Source organism: Sapajus apella, unplaced genomic scaffold, assembly GCF_009761245.1.
Source record: "Sapajus apella isolate SASKATOON/1434 unplaced genomic scaffold, GSC_monkey_1.0 scaffold113, whole genome shotgun sequence".
NCBI lineage: Eukaryota > Metazoa > Chordata > Mammalia > Primates > Cebidae > Sapajus > Sapajus apella.
Genome location: NW_022437053.1, coordinates 3,134,518 through 3,158,914, shown reverse-complemented (window position 1 = coordinate 3,158,914; position 24,397 = coordinate 3,134,518). Strand labels below are relative to the sequence as shown.

Here is a 24,397-nt window from a genome sequence, read left to right as displayed (position 1 = left end):
TCAAATAAACTTTGTTAACCAAGAGTCAAAGTGAACCTACCCTTAAAATTTTAGAGGAAAAAAAAAAAAACCATTGGTTGCACAGACTAGCTGGTAATTTAGCTTGCTTAATTATGCAGGGCCTGTTATCACTTCACTTACTTTCACTGCCTTTTCATTATTATTTAATGGAATGTCCCTGAACAATATTTTCAGGAGGAGGAGGAGAACAGAAATTTTGGCTGTAGTGGATACTCCATCTCCCCCAAATGTTAGGTTATAAAAGTTACTTTTTTGCCCAGGTACTCTATTACATATTTTGGTTTTCTTTGACTTAGACCTCAATCTCCAGGAAGCGCTGCAGGGGAAAAAAGGAACCATAAATCTAAGTAATTGGTATGTAAACTTTTTTCTACCTTGTATTATGATAGAACATTTCAAACATAAAACTTACGGAAACAGCCTGCCGCCAAACTTTTTTGGACCCTGGCAGCTCCAGCAAATGAGCTGGTTAAGATAACCCTGCTTTCCTCAGACTACTTTTGGGGATGCTTGCCTGTATAGGGAGATACGTATCAAAAGGAAACTTGAAAATGAGGCTTCAAACAATTTGCTGATGTTATTCATCCCTCCTCGGTACAGACATTCTGTTAGAACAGATGGTTGTAATGGGGCAGCATCACTCCCTGTTGCATTAAAAACATGCCATTCTGAGATTTCAGGCCCCTTTGAGGAATTTTTCTCAATAATTCCATACGAATTGTCAGAGGAAAAAATGTCTTCCCAAGACTAGTCCCTGTGTGGTCTTCATCCCAACCCTTTTACCTGCTTACCGCAATTTTTTTTTTTTTTTTTTTCCTGACCTTCCACCAGTGCCTATCTAAGGGCCATCTGTACCCTTGCCACCCTTCCTGGGCCACTAAAAAACCAAAAACACAGCTTCCATTTGCTCCCTCACTTGTCATACATCCTTCTACCTCACAGTGTTAGTGTGGAAAGAATTGCCTGGGAAGGGCAGAGGGTTTCACAAGTGCAGAGTCCCAGGTCTTTTGTCCCCTCCCGGGTAAGTGAGTGGGCATTTGTTAACAGCCACTGCAAGATGGATGCAGGTGTGGGGTAGATCTCACTGTGAAAGGCTGCTAATCCAGTGCGGTTTGAGTGAAAGTACAGTCTTCAGGATCTTTATAACCACCTCATTGCCAATATCAATAACACTTAACCATAACCTTGACAACACCCTACCTTCAGCTGCTGCTTCTCTGGCTGCTATTTTTCTTTCACAGCTTACCAGATTTTGGATGGCTACTCCTCCAATTCCGCTTAAAGTTTTTGTTTTTTTTTTTTTCCTTTCCTGCTTAAAGTTCTTACCTGTTCTTGCCTATTGTCTCCGATCAACCTCAGTCACTCCCAAAGATTCTTCCCCTGTTCCTTATCTTTTGCTCAGACCTCCATCTCCAGGATTTGTTACCTCAAAGTCAGTACGCCTAAAAACTCTTCATCTTGCTTCTCTATCGACTACTCTTTTTTTTTTTTTTTTTTAAGAAGTGTCACCTTCACCCCAGTCACCAAAATCTCTCATTCCTCAGTTGTCACAGGTCGTCAATTATTTCCCCTTAAACTTCTGACGTCATTCCTCCTTTATTATAATGCTCTTAACAGGTCCCTGATCCTCTGACTTACGTGGACTTTCTTAGCAGCTGCGTAATTTAACTCCCTGACTCTGATCTCCCTCTCCCAATCCTTTTCATTGTGCCAGAACACCATCTTGCTAATTTTAATATCCTCCGCATTCTGTGCCTCCAGATTGCCCCCTCACTGACCTTTCCAGCTTTGCCTTGTATGACACATTTTTCTCCCTGCATTCCTACCCAGCATCTTCACTTGTCATGCTTATTTTATGTTTTTCAAATACTCCCATGACCAGCTTGTTAAAGTACCTCACCCATGAAGACTTCATCGACCCCCAGAGTGCCTCCAATGCTTCCATGGTAGCATGGCATGGTGAGGTACATTTCTTAGTTGAACAGTGAGGAGTCACTGGGATTCTTAAGGAATTTTCTAAGGTTTTTTTTTTTTCTTTTAATAACCTTTGCCTGGAGTATAAGTAAATTCATGATAGAGACTCATTCTTTTAAATCATTTTGCCTTTCACATGTTACTGCTTCCATCTTCTGTTGCTTTTTAAGTGTGGCCACCTAAATGATTGAAAATGACCCGGCATGCAGCAGAAGTTTAGTGAAACTTCCTATTTCATCCATTTTTGCATAAGTGCATTGGTGTCTGTATATCCAGCTGCCCAACCACCAGTTGAAAAGATTATTATTTCTCCATAAAAGGTTTTGGTACCCTTGTCAAAGAACAGTTGACCATAAATAGAAGACTGTTTCTAGATTTGCAGTCTTACTCCGTTGTCCTATATACCAATACCACACTGTCTTGATTACTGTAGCTTTGCAGTAAGTTTTGATTTGGAATGTGAATCCTCCAAATTTTTTTCCCAAAATCATTTTATTTTGGGTCCCTTGCATTTCGTATGAATTTTAGGATCATCGTGTCAATTCCTGCAAAACAGCCAGGATCTTGATGGGGATTTAGTTGAATTGGTAGATAAATTTGAGAAATAACTGCTATTTTAGCAGTATTGAGTTTTCTATTCCATGACTGTGGGATGTCTTTGCATTTGCTTAGGTTTTTAGTTTCAGTGATGTTTTATAGATTTCATTGTACAAGTCTTGGCCTCTTAAGTGTTATTGATGCCACTATAATTATTTTCTAATTTTTATTTTTTTTAGTTCGTCATTGGTGTTAGAAATAAAATTGATTTTTGTATATTGATCTTGTATATTGTAGCTTTTCTAAATTTTTTTTTTTTGGTCACTTAGTATTTTTTGCATATAAGATCGTTCACCTGTGAACAGAAGTACTTTTACTTCCTTTCCAGTCTGGATTCTTATTATTTCATTTTCTTGTCTTAGTGTGCTGACTAGCACCTCTAGTACAATATTGGACAGAAGTGACAAGAGCAAACATCTTTTTCTCGTTCCTGATTTTCGGGGGAAAGCATTCAGTTTTTCACCATTAAGTATGATGTTAGCTGTGGGTTTGCTTCAAGTTGAGGAAATTCTTTTATTAAACCTAGTTTACTGAGTGTTTATCAAAAAAGGAAAGGTCATGGATTTTATTAAATGTTGCTTCTGTATCAAGATTGTCATGTTTTGTCCTTTATTCGCTTAATATGTTGTATTACATTAATGGACTTTTGTTTATTGAATTAACCTTGCATTCCTGGGATAATCTAGTTGTCCATGCTACATAAACCTTGTTCTATGCTGCTGGAGTTCGTTTGCTAATATTTTGTTTAGAGTGTTTGCATCTATATTTATAAGGAATATTGGTCTGTAGTTTTCCTATTATATCTGTGTCTGGTTTTGGGATCAGGGTCATACTGGTCTCATCAATTGGTAGCTTTCCCTGATCTTAAATCTACTGAGGTATTTTTTAAGTGAACTACTTGGAGACCTTCACCTGTGGTCTTTAGATGTTGGGGGACACGGGGATGGTACCTGACTCTCTGAAAAGGGTCTTGGGGTAAAAGGTACATGAAGTGGCCTGTGGCAGCTAACTACAGAGTACTCCCACCAATAATGGAGTCAAGATGTATGTTTTCCATAGGCCACACTGGTCATTGAAAGAGATGGGATATGAGCCATCTTGAAAACTACTCTGCACAAGTGGGCACCCTGCAGCTGAGTGCCATATAATGTTGAAGCTGTTGAGGGAGGGAGAGGTTGGAAACTGCCAGCTTAGAGAATCTCAGCTGTGGTTCTCAGCAGGGTGTATTCCAGGAGAGAAAGTCACTCCCCACCCTGGCTCAAAGTCATAATTAACTGACTGGATAAGGCAGGATCTTTATTTCTAATTCTCTCGCCTCCAGAAAGGGCACCAACAGCTCTGGAATGAGAAAGGAGGTGGAGGGAGGAAAAGGAAAACCAATAGCCCCACACTGCTATCTTTAAGCTTCCCACCCAAAGGCATCAGTAAGAGGCAGAATTATATTTTCAGTTAGGAGAGAGTTTGGCATCTTGATATTTCAAAGGTGTGGACTTTTTAATAGCTAGAAAAACTGATGACTTGTTGATTGCCAAAAAGGGACCAGAAAAGCTACACAGCCTGAGATTTCATCCCCAGAAAAACGATAGAGAGACTTGCCAAGAAAAAAAAAAAAAAAAAAAAGACAACACTATGTTCTGCCTTTCCCACTACACACATACAGTCAGAAAGAGAGTCTTCATGATTTGGTAAATTAGACCTATGGGAGGACTCAGGACATTTAGGATGATATTTATGATAAGGAAGATTTCTATAGGAAACATTAACTTAGCTCTAATCCTATTCTGATTGAAGTGTGAAATTTTTTCCTTTCATTAACATTTACTGGGCAAATACATACTGAATGTTTGCCATTTTGCAAGGTGCCATAGGTTTCAGGCTGATTCAGAGCTCCTTTGTTGAATCAAGGAATCTATTATAGGGAGACAATCTAGTTAGACCAGGCATAAGTACAAACCACTAAAGGTGAAAGATACATATGAAAGTACAATGTGGGCAGAGAATTCAGAAATACTGCAGACAGGTGATGGTCGAGCTAAAAACCGAAGGATAGGCGTCTATGAGGCAGACGGGAAGGTGTTTAATATGCCTGAGTGTCTGGCTCTGAGGGGTCAAGATGAGATTGGGAAAGAAGGCAGGTCAGATAATGTAGGGCCTTCTAGACCATACCAAGGACTCTGGACTTTATTTGCAGAAGTCCAAAGACATAACCAGTTTTACATTTTATAGTTATTACAAATTGAAAGAGCACAAGTGTACATGTGGTCTGCAGTTAAGTTATTGCCGTAATTCTAAAAAGGCAGATACCCTGATGATAGATGGGAGGCCATGGTCGAAGACATGATAAGGACTGGATGATTGATTCTGTGCTCATGGATGGGAGAGAGAAGAGTCAAAGACAGCTTCCCATTTCAGATTTTGGGAACTGGATGGACAGTGTTTCTGTTGGGTCTACAGAGAAGAGGAGTGGTTTTGAAAGGAGAATTTTTAATACCACAATTGAATGATGTTCTAAGTTGAAGTGTCTGAGAGATATCCAGGGAGAGCTGTCCCGAGGCAATTAAAAATATGAGTCTAGAGAAAAGCCTACACAAGATAAAAACGTATGACTCCAGCATATAGTCCATAGCAGAACCTGTGGCCAGGAAAATTACCATCCTGGCAAAGGCAGGGAGGAGAGAAGGACTAGCATGGAATCCACGGAAATGCTAGCATTTGAGAGTTATACAAGGAACCCACAACAGAGGTAAAAGAAAAAGACTCGCTTTTGTCTGCTTCAGTAGACGGACACCAAGATCAATGAGGGCAAAGATTTTGTCGTAATGGTGGCTGTGCCTCCAGGTGCACAGAGCGGACTGTACATGTGCTTTGTGGAACCACCCAGTTACTGGGGTGTCTCAAACTTTCCATCCTTGTCCCTACTGTCTGCATAACGCTGCTGAGCCTCCCTTTCCCCAATGTCAAGTCTGACTGTAACTTTTAAGGAGGACAACTTACTGTTGTCACCATAAAGATAAATCAGCCAAGTGAAAATGTTTTGAAACTTTGGAAACTCCAAAATCATCAGTTATATCAGTTATGCCTCTAAAGATCTCATCACCCTGCCTTACCCTGGGGTCTTGCCTACCTCTCTGTTCCAAAAAGGGCACAGTAGTGGTATCAAAACTGTTTCTTGAGGCAAATGAGGTATCTTGCCCCAAGATAATCAGGCACAGCAGGCCGATAACCTCCAAGTGCTTCAAGCTGAGATTGAGCAGGAGGATCCCAGCTCATCACAACTAGGAGGTAAACATACACTTGGCCCCACATGGAAGGAAACACATTACCTAACTACATTTCAGAAGTTACCCCAATATGCTTGCATCCAGGCCCCAAATCCAACAAAATGACGCCATTACCTTCAACATGCGTTAATGGGACTAAGATACTTTTCAAATTTCAATTGTGTTCCCCAAAGCATTGTAAGCCCCATCAGAGTAGGAACGTACCTATTTTCCATACTGCCCCACACATACATACTTGCTGAATCAGTGTGTGAACGCCACTGTGACTGCCAAGTCCAAGGGCCTGATTTGTCAACCAGACGTCCTGATTTCTACAGAAATTACCAGTAAAAGGTAGTATAAGAACGGTTCCAGCGTGTGAAAAATGATCCTGGATGGAGCTGTTCTAGCATCCAGCTGCTTCTCACGCTTTCCTGCCGTCGTGCAGGGACAACAGAACCCCATGTTGCTTTCTTGAGTGTAGCTCATTTCAGAAAAGCAGTAAAAGGAGAAACCTACTTGTTTGCTGTATATTCCTAAGAAGGTGGTGAGTAAATCAATCATGTTATCCTAAGTGACTTTAATTTTATGAAGGCTCCTTTGTTTCCATTGCACTCCTTTCTACCCATCTCTACTCCCACCTCCAACCCCACCCTCAAATCACATTTATAATTTCCATTATTCATTTAAGGGTGGCTTTTTTCTCATCACAATCATCTGTGTGCTTTAAATAGCTTCTACATAACCGAAGTGGAAGTAGTCACATAGAACAGCACATGGCCACTCCAGAGAACAGGAGAAGCCTCTGCCTGAAGGTAGGCCTCCCTTCTGTCATCTGATCTCACACATGGCACTGCAGACCTACAGGTATTTGGCCATGTGCTTTGTGACATGAATTTCACTTTCTTGGGTTATTCTTGCCGTCTTCAGGGAACTTACATATTTAGGAAATAAACAGAAATACTATTCAAAGAGAGCCATGCTATTATTCATTCAATGAAAAACTGCCCCTTCCCATATCTATTTATCTCCTGACCACCTAACTGATAAAAAATATGTTAACTGTTCTGTGATCTTACATTGCCTCAGGGAAAAAGCCTCAGTGTTGACTGGAGGGACTACAGGATAGCCATTCAATACCTGCTTTGTGACAACAAGCTAAAGCAACTGGATTTTGGTGGATTCGAGGTAAACATGGCCTGACAGATCATCTTGCTCAGCCCTCGGTTTACAGATAAGAAAACTTAGATCCCAAGCTGTGAAGCACTTTGCTCAAGATCACTGGCCATTTCACATATGTAACATTCATGCTCATTTCACAGTAGCATGTCACTTTAAGGTCAGCTTCCTTCAGCGGGCATTGTCTTTGCTTGATTAAATGTCAGGAGGTCCCCCCACACCAGAGGGCTTGACTCGGGGAGGGAGGGCAGACCCTCCTAGTTCTCTTATTGACTAGCTTCATTTGTTGAATTGTTTTAATTGATAAAAATTCAGATATTAGAGTCAGGTTCCTGTCCCCGTTCCCTATCCAAGCCACTGAAGAAGCAAATTAGTGAATGTTCCCTAAATTATTTTACTCTCTAGTATACAGTAAGCAATACTGCCAAAAAGTTTCCCAGAGTCATGTTACTCTTAGATATTTTTCCTTGAAAACTGTTGTTTAGCACAGAGATCCACCCTGGTGTGGAAAGTTCCAGATGCCCTGGTCCCAGCCTCACCTGCCCTGCTTTTGCTGCCTGTTTTCGCTGCTTGTCTGCAGGTTTCCATTTGAAGACTTGCAGTGGTACTGTGCCCTGAGTTCACTCTCTCACTGTTAGATCCTGCCTTGATTGCCATGTTTTATAGACGAGGAAAGCATTTTCGACCAGAGCTCAGGAGCAGCCTTGAGGTCAGGGGTAAGGTGTTTCATTGCTAAGTATTCAGTAGTTGCTGAATGACAAGTGGGTGGAAAGGGACCTTTGAAGAGAAAATGTGTGTGCAGTGGGAGACTTCTGATTCTCTCCCCCAAATACTTAGCCCTTTTCATTCATGAGAAACCCCTGCTTTAGGATGGTGTGGATCTGAGGCAGCAGTGCTGGGTTCATTTGTGTATACTCCAGGTTGTGGAGGGTGTTCCTGGATCTTGGCCTTTTCTTTTTGGGGTGCTCCATGCTTCTGTCTCCATAGACTGTGTATTTAAGGAGCTTGCCTTTCGATTTCCTGCCAGTGGCTGGATCTTAGAGATCACTGCACAGTGCCTGTGTGCCTCACTGTAGAAGTCTCTCAGGGCACCTTCCCCCTCCCAGGGTGGTAGAATGCTGTCCACAGAAAGCTTCTCTGGACTGTTCAGAGACTCTAAAGATAAAACCTGAGCTGACTTGCTCTGCCTACTGGAGGGGGACCTCCTTATATTCACCGTTGCTCTCACATCCTCTTCCTTGGATTCTGTCTCTAGGGGCATCCTGGGAGCTGCCTGGGCCTCCACCTTCTTTGGCAGGCCACTCCTGAGAGCTGGGTAGAGACTGTCTTTTTCCAGGCTAAATCTGAAGAGCGTCTTGTTCTTAACCTCCCTCTCCTGTTCCTGACTAGCACCTTCACTGCTGCCTCACTCTCTTGTACCAGGGGGGTATTGTAAAGTATGTCCTTGGAGGTGAGATGTCTGACCAGTCCTTGTTGCCTAGCAAGCTAGCAAATCATCAGAACAGTGGGCATGCCCCACCTCCGACCCTTGGAGCTTTGGTTGGCATTGTTTATAAAAGGCTTTCTGCTCTGTTGGTCGAGCACTCGATTCGTATTTCTCCATGGACCCCAGAAAACTGAGTTTTTCACAAGCTCTCTTGTTTCCAGATGAAGAACAGGGTTGAGTAGGACTTCTGTATTTCCCTGAGCTTTATGCTCTCTTCAAATATGGAATAGCATTTGCTTCCCTGGTTGCCAACGCTGACGGACCACCTCTGACAGTTGCTCTGCTTGTGGTTCTTCCCTGAGATGCCCAGTTTGGCCTGGGAATGCAGATTCCATTCTCTGCCCATTGGGGGACGTGACAGTCAGTGTTCTATCAGCAGACCTGTGAGGGTGCTTAGTGAACTGTGGGCACTGTGACCACAGGGTTCTACTCTGGGCCCCCATGTCTGTTTTTAGGAACTCTGTGTGTTGACAGGACATCCTGTCTTGATGGCTAAGTGCTTCTCCCAAGAGTATGGGTCCTGGGAGACATGTTTACTGGCCTGCTCACTGCAGGCCCAGCTTCCATCTGAGAGCTATCTGATTCCCAAGGGGACGTCCACCATGGCTATGATAGGAGCTGAATAGGAGGGGCAGGACTGAAAGGTCTGTATATTTGCTTTTCAGTCAGGTACAGGTGTTGGAGATTTCGTAAATTTGGTTTCTTCTGATCTCCCTGGCAGGCAGTGATGGGGAAGTTTTTAGAAAGAGCATTTAGAGTTAAAATTTAATACAGGAATTTTTCTGTAGGATGGTTGAAAATGATCTTTATCTTGCTTTATTGCATGAACCTCTCAGGGATGGAATTAGTCAATTTGTAGAAGTTGGGCCGCCTCTGTAATTGTGATATATTAGAACTGGATTCAATGATGAGATTTCCCAAAAGTTTAAAACAAAAAAAGGAAGCAGAAGAGGAGACTGAGGATATAAATGAGGACACTCTCGCTGAGGACACATTAGCTGTGAGCCGTCTGTCTCTGGGTACCAAGCTCAAGAACTGTGACTCTGGTTGGATGTTAGACCTTTTCTAACCAGCCTCAGACATGGTAACCTTCACATAAGCTGCTGCATTTGTTCTACCAGAAATGTTGTCTGTCGTCCAACTCCAGCCACTTTTCGACTCAAGACTGTTATCTCTTCAGGTTTCTTTCTTTAAATGGCTCACCATTTAACAACTATTATCTCACCATTTAACAACAACTATTATCTTCTGGACTGATGCTCCATGCCAATGTGCAAGAAAACTTAATAAAGTAAGATTTATTACAAAGCCATCTGGGCACACATATTTACATGGAGGAGTCCCTGTGTCATTGGAACATGGTAGCTTTTCTCTACAACAGTCCTAGGCTAGGCAGCTCTTTGTAGGTCCAAGGGAATGGATGCACAAGTAAGGCCTGGTCTTTCATGACTCCATATCTTGTATACAAGGTCTTAAGGCCCTTGGCCATCTGACTTGAGCCTATTTTTTCAATCTCAACTCTACCCTAAATTCCCCACACAGGTCATTCAATCCCCAATGAGGCTATTCTCCTGATCTCTGTGTGGGTTCTTATACATAATGGAATTGTGTGTTTTTCTCCTGTTTAAAGTTTGGCCCATGATGTTAGCCATCATTTTATTCTCTTCGCTTTCAGTGTGTTGCACTCACATAATGTATGTGGAATCAGTGCTACCCCATTAGACCCATCCGAGGCTCATCAGGGAAATGGTGTCAGATCTCACAGAGAGCAGCTTCATGGGGCTCTAGGTTCTTCAGGCTTTCTTCCCATTATAAACTCCATATTCAAATCCAGCATTCAACCCTGATCACTGCTGTTCTCTAGCATCTGCTACATATTCTTGCTGACAGACACTGTGCTTGCTCTTGAAAGATACAAAATACTTGAAGCTTCCCTCCAACAAGTGATAATTCACTGAAGCTGAGAGGCAGCAGGAGCTCCAGTCTGCTCTGCCACTCTGAAATTGTGGAAAGTAAGAAAGGTGTCTAGAGATCATATGGCCCAAGTGATGACAGATCGGAAGCACAGAGAGGGGATGGGCTAACAGTCACCTGTATCCAAAACTCAAGTAACACCTATCAAGTTGTGAAAAGTCACTTTGGGACATGCCAAAGTTATACAGAGAGCTACAACTACGACTCAGACCTGGGACATGAGACTTGAGTCTCTGAACTGCCATGCATAGATCTTTTAAACCCTTCACATCAAACTGACTTCTGCCTATGTAGCTCAGCTCAATGTCTTAGTCATTTGTCAGTCTGTCATTTATTATCAAACACATCTTCCCAAAAATGAGAAGGGGGAGGGAAAAAGGAGTCTGGGGAAGGACCACACTTTCTACCACCCCTGAAAACAGTGAGCTTTACTCTGCAATACATCAAGTGTGAAGAGAGGCTATGAGATGGACACAGTAAAGAGCCACCTAAGATAAGTGGGCAGAACTCCAGAAGACTTCCTGAGGAAGCATTTATTCTTTACCATTCTTTGAAATGTATTTTTAAATCATCTTTGACTTTTGCTCTAAAAGTATCACACGCCAAGACTCACCTGTGAAACAAAGCACATTCTATAGTCAAATTATGAAAACTTGTACACACCCTAGTGGGGCACTGTGACACCACTGATTTCCTTAAACTGAGCTCCTTTCAAGATGTTTTGATCAAACTGGCCTTTGGGTCAGATATAGCTCTTAAATACCTTTGATAGGTAACCACGAGTTCCTATTTGGCAGGGAAAGTCGGGAAGAGTTAGCTATTCCCCACAACCTTGATAGCAGCTTATAAAGAGAACCAGTGTCAAATCAAGTTGTGCCACGGGCATTATTTTAAAAGCATTTATTGGAAAGCACACACAGGAATGTTCATGTAAGAGGTACTGTAAGACCTTAGCTTTTGGGGCTTATAACCTCTCAACTTACATGAAAGTTTTATTACACAAGGTAACCGTAACAGTGACCAGCAATGGGCTCTGCTGTGTTACTGCTGGCATTGGTCACAACAGATGTTCTGACCTCGTTTCTGTACGTGTTTATATGTTTAGGGGTCAAGCCCTGCATGTCCTTTCTGAGGGCCATGTTAAAGGCCTTCTCAGGTTCTTATACCCTATTCTTGCAATGTGAAGAGGTTCTCTAAAAGTATTTTGGCCAGGATACATAAGTTGAATACCCTCAACTTCATCAATGCAAGCCAGCTTCTAACATACTAATTAGCAAGCCACTGATTTTACCAATAAAACCCCATTTCTAACATTTACTATGGAATTAGCAATGTTTCTGGTGTACATTGGATATCGAAGCTCCAGTAACAGACTCAGAAGAAATGGAGACCTGTGAAATGACAAATATGGATAGAAAAAATAAATTTGGAAACCAATGCATGAACAGAATGAGAAGTTTAACAAAGAAATATAACCAAAAACAACAGAAATTCTAAAGATAAAGGATACAGTAACTGAACTGAAAATCTGAGTAGAAAGCTCCAACAGCAGACTTGATCAAGCAGAATAATCAATAAGCTCAAAGGTAGGACATTTGAAATTATACAGTGAGAAACAAAAACAAAAAAGAAGAATGGCTGTAAGAATTATAGGACACCATCAAACTAGCTAACTTTTGCATAATAGTAGGTCCTTAAGGAGAAAAGAAAGAAGGCGGCCTAGAAAGTAAGGAAGTAATAGCCGAAAAATTCCCAAACCTGGGAAAAGATGACAAAATTCAGGAACAGGAAGCTGAGGTCACTAATCAAATTCAATCCAAAGAGTTCACCAAGACATATTACAATCATCAAAAATCAAAGACAAAGAATACTGAAAGCAGCAAAGATAAGAAACATGTCACATTCAAGACAGTCCCAATACAGATTCAGTGGTTTTATCAGCAAGAATCCTACAGGCCAGTAGAGAGTGGGATGGTATATGCAAAGTGCTGAAGGAAACAAAACTGTTAATAAAGAATACTTGGCAGCCGGGCGCGGTGGCTCACGCCTGTAATCCCAGCACTTTGGGAGGCCGAGGCGGGTGGATCACGAGGTCAAGAGATCGAGACCATCCTGGTCAACATGGTGAAACCCCGTCTCTACTAAAAATACAAAAAATTAGCTGGGCATGGTGGCGCGTGCCTGTAATCCCAGCTACTCAGGAGGCTGAGGCAGGAGAATTGCCTGAACCCAGGAGGCGGAGGTTGCGGTGAGCCGAGATTGTGCCATTGCACTCCAGCCTGGGCAACAAGAGCGAAACTCCGACTCAAAAAAAAAAAAAAAAAAAAAAAAAAAAAAAAGGAATACTTGGCAAAGGGAGAAATAAACACTTTTCCAAATAAACAATGCCTAAGGGAGTTTGTCACCACTAGGCCTGCTCTACAGAAATTAATTAAAGGGAGTTCTTTAGGTTTAAATAAAAGACTGCTAGTTAATGAAAAACATAAAAGTAATAAACTAAATGGTATAAGTAATTCATAATCAGAGTTCTCTAATACTATAAAGGTGGCATGTAAAGCAATGCTATTCCTATTAGGAGGTTAAAAGATAAAACTATTAAAAACAACTGTAGCTAAAATAAATTGTCAAGAGATATAAATTTAAAGAAACAAACGTAAACTTTGACACCAAAATCATAAAAGGTGGGGGATTGTGAAAGTGTAGTTTTTGTATGTAACTAAAGGCAAGTTCTTATCAGCTTAAAGTAGCCTGTTATAAGGATAAAATGTTTTAAGTTAGCCTTATGGCAAAAACTGTACTAGTTGCATATACTGTAACAGAAAGGATTCAAAGCACACCACCACACAAAACCACCAAACTACAAAGGAAGATAGCAATAGGGAAAAAAGAAACAAGGGATCTACGAAACAACCAGCAAACAAAGTATAAAATGGCACTAGCAACTTCTTACCAATAGTTACCTTGAATGTGAATGGATTAGATTTGCCAATAAAAAGACAAAGTAACAGAATAGATTAAAAAAAAAAAGTCATAACCACACACTGCCTGTAAGAGATTTACTTTTCTTTTCTTTCTTTTTTTTTGAGACAGAGTTTCACTCTTGTTGCCCAGGCTGGAGTGTAATGGTGAGATCTCAGCTACTGCGCCCTCCGCCTCCTGGGTTTAAGCAATTCTACTGCTTCGGCCTCCCGAGTAGCTGGGATTACAGGCACACACGACCACACCCAACTCATTTTGTATTTTTAGTAGAGATGGGGTTTCTGTTTGTTGGTTAGGGTGGTCTCAAACTCCCGACCTCAAGTTATCCACCCGCCTTGGCCTCCCAAAGTGCTGGGATTACAGGCATGAACCACTGTGCCCAGCAAAAGACTCACTTTTCTACTAAACATACACATAGACTGAAAGTGAAATTATGAAAAAAAAATTCTACATAAATGGAAATTGAGAGCAGGGGTAGCAATACTTCTATCAGACAAAATAGACTTTAAGTCAATACTATAAAAAGAAGCAAAGAAGTCTGTTATATAATGATAAAGGGATTAAAGTCACCAAGAAGACATAACAACTGTAAAAAAATATATGCACCCGATATTGACACACCTAAATATATAAAGCAATTGTTAAATGATCTGAAGAGGGAGAGAGACTGCAATACTATCATAGGGGACCTCAATACCCTACTTTCCACAATGGTCAGATTGATCACCTAGACAGAAAATCAATAAGGAAACAATGGACTTCAATTATTACACTTTAGACCAAATGGACCTAACAGGCATATACAAAACATTCCATCCTGAAGCAGCAAAATACATACATTTTGTTCTCAAATGCACATGTAACATTCTCTAGGATATATGTTAATCCACAAAACTAATCTTAACAAGTTTAAGAGGACAGAAATCATATCAAGTCTCTTTTCTGATTACAATGGCATGAAACTAGAAATCAAAAACAAGAATCAATTCTGGTGGAAAATACAGCAATATGTAGAAATTAAACAACATGCTCCCAAACAACTAATAGTTCACAGAAAAAAATCAAAAAGTAAATTAAAAATTAACTTGAGAAAAATGAAAATGGAAAGAAAACTTATGTGATGCAGCAAAAGCAGTCCTAATGGAAATTTATAACAATACACACCTACATCAACAAAGAAGTATCACAAACCATCTGACTTTCCACCTAAAGGAACTAGAAAAAGAACAGACTAAGCGCAAAAGTTAGCACAGGGAAGTAAATAACAAAGATCACAGGTGAAATAAAGACTAGAAAAAAATGAACAAAAGTACAAGTTGGTTTTTATTGGAAAGATAAACAAAATCAACAAATTCTTATCTACACTAGGAAAAAAAAAGAGGGTACTCAAAAAGATCAGAAATGAAAGAGGAGACATTTACAACAAAATACAAATGATTATACAAAGGATTATAAGAAATATCCTTTAAATACAAAGGATTATATATTCTATAAGAAATTGTATATTACATATTTATATATTATATAAAACAATATAAATTATAAATGTTATATAACATATAAAATTATATGAATATTATATTGTATAAAATATATAAAACCAAAGGATTATGTTTATATATTATATTCTATATTATGTAAGAAATGTAATCCACCAAAATACAAAAGATAAGAAACTACTATGAACAGTTATGCACCATCAAATTGGATGATCTAAAGAAAAGGACATATACAGCCTACAGAGTGAATCATGAAGAAACTAAATCTGAATAAGCCAATAATGAGTAAAAAGATTGAGCCAGTAATAAAAAGTCTCCCACCAAAGGAAAGCCCAGGATTAGGCAAATTCACTACTGAATTCTACCAGACATTTAAAGAACTAATATAAATTCTTAAGCTTTTCAAAAACAATGAAGCAGAGGGAGTACTTCTAAACTCATTTTACAAGGGTGGTGTTACACTGATACTAAAGCTAAACAAAGATACTTCAGGGACAGAAAATTACAAAGTAATATCCTTGATAAACAGATGCAAAAATCCTCAACAAAATATTAACAAACTGGATTCACAAACACAAAGAATGATTCACCATGATCACATCGGATTCATCCTTAGGATGCAAGGATGGTTCAACATATGCAAATCAATAAATGTGATATACCACATAACAAAATGAAAGATGTGAATCATATGATCATTTCAATGGATGCAGAAAAAACGTGACACAATTCAACCTGGTTTTATAATTAAAAAAAAAAAAAAAAAAAAAACCTCTCAACAGATTAGGTATGGAGGCCATGTATGACTCGCATCACTGACATAGTACTAGAAGTCCTGACCATAGCAGTTGGACAGCAGAAAGAAATAAAAGGCATCCTAATAGGAAAGGAAGAAGCTAAATCATCTCTCGTTACTGATGACATAACCATATACAGAAAACTGTAGTGTCTCCACCGAAACCAAACTAAAAGCTGGTAGAACTGATACACAAATTCATTAAAGTTACATGATACAAAATCATCTTACAAAAATCAGCAGTGTTTCTATTTACTAGTAATGAACTATCTGAAAAGGAAATTATGAAAATCTCACAATAGCAACAAAAATATTTAAATGCTGAGGTATAAATTTAAGGAGGTAAAAGATCTGCATACTGAAAACTATAAAACACTCATAAAAGAAATGAAAGAAAACAAATAAATGGAGATATCCCATGTTTATGTATTAGTATTAGAAGAATTAATATTGAGAAGATGTTTATACTACCCAAGGCAATCTACAGATTTAATGCAATCTCCTGAAATGCCAATGTCATTGTTTTCCAAAAATGTAAAAAACAATTTTTAAATTCATATGGACCCATAAAAAGACCATATATAGCTAAAACAACTTTGAGTAAAAAGAACAAAGCTAAATACATCACACACTCTGATTTAAAAATATCAAGTAATTATAATTTAACAGCATGGTACTGGCATAAAAACAGACATCAACCAATGGAACTGAATAGAAAATCCAAAAATAAAGCTACACATCATTTTGAGTCAACTGATTTTTGACAGAAGTGCCAAGAACCCACAAGGAGGAAAGGACAGGCTCTTCAATAAATGGTGTTGGAAAACTAGATATCCACATGCAGGAGAATTAAATGAGATCTTTATTTACACCATATAAAAAACTCAAAATAGATTTAAAACTTAACATATAAGACCTAAAACTCTAAACCTACTGAAGAAAACATAGTGGGAAAGCTCCACAACATTGGTCTTAGGAATGGTTTTTCTAGATATGACTGCAGAAGCATGGCAAAAATAGACAAATGGGGTGGCATCAAAATAAAAAACCTGAACAGCAATGAAAACAACACAGTGAAGAGAGAATTCAAAGAATGGGAAAAACATTTATAAATGATACATCTGGTAATGGGTAAATATCCAAAATACATAAGGAACTCAAACACTCGAGAGCAAGAAAACTACCTGATTTTAAAATGGGCAAAGGAATGAATAGACCTTTCTCAAATGACATTCAGGCCAGGCACGTTGGCTCACATCTATAACCCCAGCACTTTGGGAGGCTGAGGCAGGCAGATCATGAGGTCAAGGGTTCAAGACCAGCCTGGCCAACATGGTGAAACCCCTTCTCTAGTAAGAATACAAAAACTAGCCAGGGTGGTGGCGTCTGCCTGGAATCCCAGCTACCTGGGAGGCTGAGGCAGGAGAATTGCTTGAATCTGGGAGGCAGAGGATGCAGTGAGCCAAGATCATGCCACTGCACTCCAGTGTGGGCAACAGAGCAAGACTTCATCTCAGAAAAAAAAAAAAAAATTCAAATGGATAATAGGTACATTAAAAAAAATGCTCACACTATTAGCAAAAGGCAAATAAAAACCACCGTGAGATGTCATTTCACACCTACTATATATGGCTTTTATGAAAAAGGTGAAAGACAATGAGTGTTGGAAAGGATGGAAAGAAAGTGAACTCATGCATTATTAGTGGGAATGTAAATTAGTACAGCCATTATGAGAAACAGTATGGAGGTTTCTCAAAAAAATAGAACAACCATATGATCCAGTAATCTCAATTCTGAGTATTATCCAAAAGAACAGAAATCGACATGTTGAAGGGATATCTTTATTCCCATGTTTATTGAACCATTACTCAGTAGCCAAGATATGGAAATAACGTTAAGTGTCCATCAACAAGTACGTGGACAAAGAAAATGTGATACATATACACAATAGAGTACTAGTCAGCCTTTAAAGGAGGGGAAATCCTGGCATTAGAGACAACACATATGAATCTGCAGGACATTATGCTAAGTGAAATAAGCCAGGCACAGAAAGACAAATATTGCAAGATCTCACCTCTATGTGGAATCTTGGAAAAGTTGAATTCATGGAAGTAAAGAGTAAGCTACTAGAGGCTGTGGGGCATGGTGGTAAGGGAGGGAATGGGGAGTTGTTGGTCAAAAAAGTACAAAGTTTTATTCTTTTCTGGTGGAGAAAACAGGGCCAAGGCAGGAGAAACGCTTAATCCTAGGAGTTCTAGACCAGCCTGTGTAACACAGTAAGACCTCGTCTCTATTTTAAATAATAATAATGTAAATAATTTTAATCCCCTATGAATGTTACTATAAACATTAGTGTTCAAGTTTTGGTGTGGATATGTTTTTATTTCTCTGGAGTATATACCTTGGTGAATAATTGCTGTTATATGGTAACTACATTTAGCCTTTTGAGAAACTCCCAGACTGCTTTCCAAATTGCCTTGACCATTTTACATTCCCACCATCAGTGTGTTCAGATTCTGATTTCTCCATATCTTTACCAAGATTTGTTTTTATCTGTCTTTTTAATCAAGTAAGACTTCAGTGAAACTTCTAGAGATTGAAACAGCAATGCCTGAAATGAAGAATTCACTGCATGGGATTAACAACAGATTAAACTTTGCAAAAGAAAATATTAATGTTCTTGAAGATGTGCAAATACAGATTATCCAAATAAACAAAGATTTTCAAACAAGATGTGGAACAACTTCAATCAGACTAACATAGGTGGAAATCAGAGATCCTTAAGGAGAGGGAACGCAGGGGCAGCTGAAAAATATATTTGAGGAAATGGTAGTCAAATAATTTTAAATTTGTTTTTAAAACTATAAATTCACAGAGTTAAGATCAATTAACTCAAAGTACATAAGAAAAATAGACAAATGAACAAATGCTCAAAATAGTCATAAAAAAATCATACATAGATTTCAGACAGAAGCAAAAGATACCAGGTGGAAATATGCATCTACTCAAAGGGATGAATTGAGTGCATGTGTGTACAATAGTCTAAATGTCAGAGAGGAAAATGGAAATGCACTATTATAAAGGTCTTGTACTATACATAAAGAGGTGTATCATCATTTGGAACTAGACTGTTACAAAGATGTGTACTACAAATCCTAAAGCAACCACTGAATTAAAAAAGAATTATAAGGCCAGGTATGGTAGGTAGCACATGCCTGTATTAGTTTTCTAGGAAAGTAGAAAAAGAGAGAAAAAATGAGATAAATAGAAAACAAATCACAAGATGATAGACTTCAATTTTGCTATAATAATATTTATGTAAATCATATAAAATGGCATTTAAAAGGCAGAGAATGTCAGATTGGATTTTAAGAAATCAAATATACTTACAAGAAATGAACTTTAAACATAAAGAAAATAGGTTAAAAGCAAAAGAATGGAAACAGATATACCCTGCAAACATGAATCAAAGAAAGCAGGAATGACTATGTTAATACCAGCAAAGCATGCATCAGAGAAAAGGGTATTAGCAAGGGTAAAAAAGTTTACTTCATAATTATAAAGATATTAATTTAACAATAGGACATAATAATCTTGTTTATGCACCTGACAACAGATTCTCAAAATATCTGAAGAAAAACCTGATGGAAGAGATTTTATTGATATATCTGTTGTAGTCAGTGATGGAATAAATGTACAGAAAGTCAGCAAGACTACAGAAGACTTGAGCAGCATTACTAACCACCTTAAGTAACATTTACAGAGTAGCACACATAACAACATCAGAAAACACATTATTTCTGAGTATACATGAAATATTTACCAAGCGCACATTCTGGGCCATAAAACAAATTCAAGTATCAGTATTTTTAAAAGTGAATACAGAGTTATGAATCAGCAAAATGGTGGAAGTTCCAACCCTTATTTTGCCACGGAAGGATCAGGAAAGAACAAAATAGCTGGTTAAAGTAACCTTGTGGAAGCTCTGGAAAACAGCGAAAGGCCTACAGCAACCAAGCAAATGCCCAGTGAAGAAAAAGCCGCATTCAAATGGTAGAAAATATTATGGCATTTTCACTTGCACTTGTCCTGTCACTCCTCCCATGGCATCATGAGATCTTGATTTGTAGAAGGTGGGAAACTGGTTCCCAATTCTCTCCCTTTAACCAGAGGAAGCAGAACATACCTTATTTGAAATGTTCTAACCTGTCATGGGGCTGCCTGAAGGAATGATCTCTCTCACCTAATCTGGTTCTCAGATGGGGAAAAGTGACAGCTACAGGTGGTGAAAGCTGCAGTGGTACCACAGACCCACAGATGCCTGGGGCAAGAGACTATGGGTGGAGACATATAATGGACTACCTAAGACCCCAAGGAAAAACTGGTTTGAGACTATTCAGAAAATTAAAGCATTCAAAAGTAGCTGTTTAGGCTGGGTGCTGTGGCTCAAGCCTGTAATCCCAGCATTTTGGGAAGCCGAGGCAGGTGGGTCACCTGAGGTCAGGAGTTCGAGACCAGCCTCACCAACACAGCAAAACCTCGTCTCTACTAAAAATAAAAATTAGCCAGACGTGGTGGCATGTACCTGTAATCCCAGCTACTTAGGAGGCTGAGGCAGGAGAAATGCTTGAACCTGGGAGGTGGAAGTTACAGTGAGCTAAGATGACTGCACTCCAGCCTGGGTGTTAGAACGAGGCTCCGTCTCAAAAAAAAAAAAAAAAATAGAAGTAGCTGTTTACATAGCGAAATTAAGAAACGGCACAGGAAACATGCATACTCAGAAAGACCTGAGAAGAACTTAAACTTTTGACTCAGCTGCTCCCTAAGCTTAGATATACCCAGTTAATCAGTGAAAGACTATTGTGTCAGAAACTGGGACAGTTGGCTCTATTTTCAAATGCTCAGTTTTCAACCAAAAATCAGAAAGTATACAAAGATACAGGAAAACATGGCCCACAGAAAAGAAGAACATAAACTGGCAGAAAATATCTCTAAAAAACCACAGAAATTGAACTTAAAGACTTTAAAAATATCTTAAATATGTTCAAAGAGCTAAAGGAAAACAAACTATGGGAATCAGACAAATTATGTCTGATAAAATGAGAATATCAACAAAAAGAAATTATAAAGAAGAACCTAATAGAAAACTTGGGGCCGGGCGCGGTGGCTCAAGCCTGTAATCCCAGCACTTTGGGAGGCCGAGGCGGGTGGATCATGAGGTCAAGAGATCGAGACCATCCTGGTCAACATGGTGAAACCCCGTCTCTACTAAAAATACAAAAATTCAGCTGGGCATGGTGGCGCATGCCTGTAATCCCAGCTACTCAGGAGGCTGAGGCAGGAGAATTGCCTGAACCCAGGAGGCGGAGGTTGCGGTGAGCCGAGATCGCGCCATTGCACTCCAGCCTGGGTAACAAGAGCGAAACTCCGTCTCAAAAAAAAAAAAAAAAAAAAAGAAAACTTGAAAAATACAAAAATGGAATAAAAAATTTTATGAGAGGAATTCAACAGCAGATTTTAGCTGAAAGAAGAAAGAATCAGCAAACTTGAATATAGGACACTTGAAGCTATTGAGTCTGCAGAGCAGAAATAAAAGACTGGAAAAAAGTGAACAGAGTCTAAGAAACTGGTGCAACACCATTAGAAGAACCAATATAGGCAAAATGGAAGTCCCCAACGAAGAGAGATTGTTTGAAGAAATAATGGCTGAAAACTACCCAAACATCTTGAAAGACATGGATATACAAATCTAAGAAGACCAAGAAACTCTAGGATAAATCCCAAGAGACCCACAATAAGACATATTATATTTAAACTATCAAAAACCAAAGTCTTAGAATCTTGAAAATAGCAGGAGAGAAGCCACTCATGTACCTTAGATGTTTCATAAGATTATAAGCTGAATTTTGTTAATAGAAACCTTGGAAGCCCGAAGAAAGTGGGATAATATATTTAAAGAGCTCAAAGGAAAATGAACAAAAATCAATCAACTGATAATTATATATCCAGAAACTTGACTTCAAACAGGAGTTAGAAATTAAGACATCCCTATTTTAAAGCTTAGAGAGTTCATTACCACTAGACCTACCCTACAAAAAATGCTAAAGGGAATCCTTTAGGTTGGAATTAAAGGACACAAGACAGTAACTCAAACCCATATAAAGATGTAAAGATCACTGATAAAGGTAAGTAGATGCACAAACATAAAAATCAGTATTTTAATTTTGGTGTGTTCACTATTTTCTACCAAATTTTAAAGACAAATACATAAAAATTTATAAATCCATGTTAACATGTAAACAACATACAAAGACATAATTTGTGACATCAATAACATAAATTAGATGGGGTGGAGCTGCATAGGAATAAAGTTTTTGTATGCAATTGAACTTAAATTCGCATCAGTTCAAATTACATTGTAAGGATAAGAGATAAGAATCAAATAATATGGCTGGGCGCGGTGGCTCACGCCTGTAATCCCAGCACTTTGGGAGGCCGAGGCGGGTGGATCACGAGGTCAAGAGATCGAGACCATCCTGGTCAACATGGTGAAACCCCGTCTCTACTAAAACTACAAAAAAATCAGCTGGGCATGGTGGCGCATGCCTGTAATCCCAGCTACTCAGGAGGCTGAGGCAGGAGAATTGCCTGAACCCAGGAGGCGGAGGTTGCGGCGAGCCGAGATCGCGCCATTGCACTCCAGCCTGGTAACAAGAGTGAAACTCCGTCTCAAAAAAAAAAAAAAAAAAAAAAAGAAAAAAAAAAGAATCAAATAATATGTAAATCCAAAAAGCAGTAAATAATAAGTGAGGAATACATTGGCATTTAAGTCTGAGCAAAAAGTTCTTAGAAATCCTACAAAAAAGAAAAATTTCCAGTTTCTTTTACAGCTCAGACCAATGGTTTAGTATCATATATATCAATTAGAAATCACATGAAAGAAAAATCCTAAGGATATCATATTTGGTCGTTTTATTTTACATAAATTTATATAATTTTCACATTGATTCTCATAAATATTGAGTTCTATACTATGCTTATAACTTTTATCTATTTAATTTACACTTAGTTATACTTCCAGGCTGTTGTATATTCCTAGTACTTTCAGTTTTTTCTCAAGGATCAGTCTCAACAATTAAAGGGCTCAGAAAACATCCTTTTTGTCATCTCTTCTATAATCTCACAGAGTAAGAGGTGTACGTGGAGAAAGGATTGCAGCAAACAACTCCAAAATATATGAAACAGATACTGATAGACTTGGAAGGAATAACAGAGTTCCACAATAATAGAGACTTTACTATTCCACTTTTAATAATGAATAGAATAGTAAGACAGAAAATCAGTAAGGAACAGAAAACTTCAACACTATAGAAGAATTGGACTTAACAGACATATAGAGAATACTTCACCTAATAACAGCAGAATATTATTCTCAATTGCACTTGGAACATTCTCCAACATAGATCCTCTGTGAGGCCACAACACAAGACTTAAATAATGTTAATAGACTACAATTACAAAAAATATCTTCTGTGATCACAGTGGAATAAAACTAGAAATCAGTAACAGAAGTAAAACTGGGAAATTCACAAATATGTAAAAATTAAGCACACTTTAAACAACCAATAAATGGGTCAAGGAAGAAATTAGAAGAGAAATTAGAAAATACCCCAAGTCAAAAACTCAACATATCAAAATTTGTGGCAGGTGGTGAAAGGAATACCCGAAGGAAAATTTATAGCTCTAAATGCTTTTGTTGTAAAAAGTTCTCAACCTAAATTTAGGGGTGGAAATATCGTGTATGCTTTCAAAGTACTTTATGGTTTTAAATTTTTTTTAAAAAAAGAACAAATTAAAGGCCAGCAGAAGAAAGAAAATAATAAACATTAGTGTGGAAATAAATAATATAAAGAACAGAAAACAAATAGAGAAAATGAATAAATCAAAAGTTGGTTCTTCCAAAAGATCAACAAAACTGGCAAACATTTAGCTAGATTAACAAAAAAGAAGATCAATGAAATAAAAAATGAAAACTGGGATATTACCAATTTTGTGGAAATAATGATTATTCAGAGAACTACAAACAGTTGTATGACAACTAACTGGATAACTTAGATGAAGTGCTCAGTTTCCTAAATACACACAACCTATCAAGACTGAATTATAAAAATCTGTATAGATGTATAACTTGTAATAAGATTGAAACCATAATCAAAACAACCTACTGGAGGAAAGCCTAGGACCACTTGGTTCACTGGTAAATTCCACCAAAGATTTAGAAAACTGTTAACAGTAGTCTTTCTAAAACTTTTCCAAATAATTGAAGAGGAGAGAACACTTTGAAATTTATTCTATGAGGCCAGCATTGCTCAAAAACTAAAACAAGACTAAGATATAAGATTACAGACCAGTATTTCTTACGAATATTGAAGTAACATGCAAAAAAAATGAATCTAGGCACAGACCTTACAACCTCACAAAAATTAACTTAAAATGGGTCATACACCAAATGTAAAATGCAAAACTGTAAAATTCCTAGAGAAAACCTTGGTGACCTTGAGCATGGTAATAACATTTTATTTTTTTTTTTATTATTTTATTTATTTTTTTTTTTTGAGACGGAGTTTCGCTC

General features: G+C 38.4%; 1 long non-coding RNA gene across 1 annotated transcript in view; it reads right to left on the bottom strand.

Annotated features, from left to right (window-relative positions):
* The window catches only part of LOC116537746, a 99,465-nt gene that overhangs the window by 47,132 nt on the left and 27,936 nt on the right, over positions 1-24,397 (bottom strand). The gene's annotated exons all lie outside the window — the stretch shown is intronic.